The sequence below is a fragment of the Mus pahari genome, chromosome 22, assembly GCF_900095145.1.
Source record: "Mus pahari chromosome 22, PAHARI_EIJ_v1.1, whole genome shotgun sequence".
Classification (NCBI taxonomy): Eukaryota; Metazoa; Chordata; class Mammalia; order Rodentia; family Muridae; genus Mus; species Mus pahari.
Genome location: NC_034611.1, coordinates 39859660 through 39862509, shown reverse-complemented (window position 1 = coordinate 39862509; position 2850 = coordinate 39859660).

Here is a 2850-nt window from a genome sequence, read left to right as displayed (position 1 = left end):
AGACTCTATAAGACATGAGAAAACTAACTGATCAGGAGCATTTATTCATTTCCTTCTGCTTCCTGTCTTTGAGTGCCATGTTAACAAGGAGCTTCAAGCTTCTGCTACTATGATTTCCCTACCATGATGGACTGTGTCTTGATAAATCCCACCTTTAAAAAAAATAATAATGATCATTTAAGAGGCTGGAGAGATGTTTCAGTGGTTATCTGCATGGAATGCTCTTCTTGGGAACTCAGATTCAATTCCCAGCACCCACATGGTGGCTCACAACTATATAGAATTCAAGGTCCGGGGATCCAACTCCCTCTTCTGACCTCTGTGGTCTCCTGGCACTCAAGGAGTGCACAGACATACATGCAGGCAAAACACCCACACATATTGTACTGGCTGGTTTTGTGTGTCAACTTGACACAAGCTGGAGTTATCACAGAGAAAGGAGCCTCCCTTGAGGAAATGCCTCCATGAGATCCAGCTGTTAGGCATTTTCTCAATTAGTGATCAAGGGGGAAGGGCCCAATGTGGGTGGTGCCATCCCTGGGGCTGGTAGTCTTGGGTTCTATAAGAAAGCAAGCTGAGCAAGCCAGGGAAAGCAACCTAGTATGCAGCATTCCTCCATGGCCTCTGTATCAGCTCCTGCCTCCGAGTTCCTGCCCTGTATGAGTTCCAGTCCTGACTTTCTTTGGTGATGAACAGCAATGAGGAAGTGTGAGCTGAATAAACCCTTTCTTCTCCAACTTGCTTCTTGGTCATAATGTTTTGTACAGGAACAGAAACCCTGACTAAGACACATATAATAAAAATTTTAAATTAAAAAACTATTTAAGCCACTATCATTCTATATTTCTACCAAACTGAACGGTGTTCTCCCCAGCATTGAGCACTGATTAGCCATCCTGCCGCCATCTTGGATTTGAAAGCCATCTTTTTATTTTTTTTTTGGTTTTTCGAGACAGAGTTTCTCTGTGTAGCCCTGGCTGTCCTGGAACTCACTCTGTAGACCAGGCTGGCCTCGAACTCAGAAATCTGCCTGCCTCTGCCTCCCGAGTGCTGGGATTAAAGGCGTGCGCCACCACCGCCTGAGTTAAAAAGACATCTTAAAGACAAACTAGGTTTAATTTTATTTATGATTAAACCTCTGTTTCTCAAAGATTGGGGTGTGCCCCACGTGTATCCTTAACACAAAAGGCTCTGTACTATCTGTTCCAGGAAATGGCATCTATGCCTTTGTTTCAAAAGGTTATTTTGACCACCTAGAACTGCCCTGTAACCACTACCTGTTGTAACTACCTTGCTATAAACACCTGGCAACCATGGCTTTGTTTCAGGAGTTTGTTATGAGTAATTTGATATGCTTATGTTTTGCTTCTATAACCCTACTTGCCTGTCACCCCCCCCCCATTTGGAAAACCCCTACCCTTGAGCTTTAAAAGCGTTGTCTTCTTCACACCCGGGACCGATCTCTTGAACCCCACTTTCAGGGGGAGACAGCCCATGAACATGAATAAAAAAGCTTGCCTTAATTAATTGCTTGCTTTAATTGGCCATGATGATTTAGGTCAGTGGCCTCTCTTCTCAAATCTTTAGGAAGTAGTATTTATTACAATGAAAAACCATGAGAAACCGAAGTGAATATCGTAAAGTGTTTAGGAATGTATGAACGTCCCCCTAAGTGTTAATGGAATGCTGTTATCTGGGCATGGTGTGGCCAGTGCCATGTTGAAATCAGAGCAGGCATGGTTACTTCATAGGGCCCTTACAAACCACTCAAGAGGCCACTAACATTCCCCGGAGGAAGGGGAGGAGGCCTCATGAGACAGGACATACAACATACAACATAGAACAACTTGTTAGAAGGCCTTTCTTCCACAGTACAGCAGCTTGCAAGCTGCCCGTTCTTCTGTAAGTAAGCCTAAGTTAACTGTCCCTACACCAAGTTAGACTCGGGGAGAATAATATTTTTGGTCTGTTGTTAGCATCCTTTCTGTGACAAATAGAAGTTTGTTCAAGTTTCCCCAGGAAAAGTCATACACCTTTGAGATAAAGATCCCCCGAGGAAATGATCTGTAAATGTACAGTCACTGTAAACGTACAGTTAATTCCTTGGTTCCCCTAACCCCCCGCTCCTACGGTGCCGGACTGAAGAACCCGAGGCTTTACGTATGCTAGTCACCACTGAAGACAACAGCGTGTGCACATACGCGTGTCAGGACAGCACGTCAGACTCTCCGTTATAATTGCTTTATTACAGAGGAACACCAGAGTGAACTTTTGAAATAAATAACTTTTGCTGTGGTTAAATAGAGAAAATATATTCAGGGAGTATAATATACATTAATTTGCGGTACTTCTTCAAATATCACCAATGTACAAATCATTTTGTAAAGTTGTTTCTCACATAAAGGATTTTAAAATGCAAAGAAAGATGGAACTTTGTGTTTGAAATGAGTAGAAGCAACGTGGCTCCAGATACTGAAAATGTAAGACAGGTTTCTTAGGTATTCCAGGCATAAATACTAGCTGTAGGGACCGACAGTGTTTCAGTCATGAGATCTTACAGAGTAAATCTGTAAACATATCTCTTTGACAATTATATTTGCAAACCATTTTTATCACATATCTACTAAAATTGTCTGAATGTAAACCTCAAAACACATTGTAAAAGAAATTCTAAGTTACGACAATACAAAAGCAACAGTTGTCAACAAAGTTATTTGGTTTACAAAATGTAGAGTAAAAGTCAAATACCTTAAAGCTGTCTTATGAAGACTCTCTCTCTCTCTCTTTCTCTCTCTCTCTCTCTCTCTCTCTCTCTCTCTCTCTCTCTCTCTCTCGTGTGTGTGTGTGTGT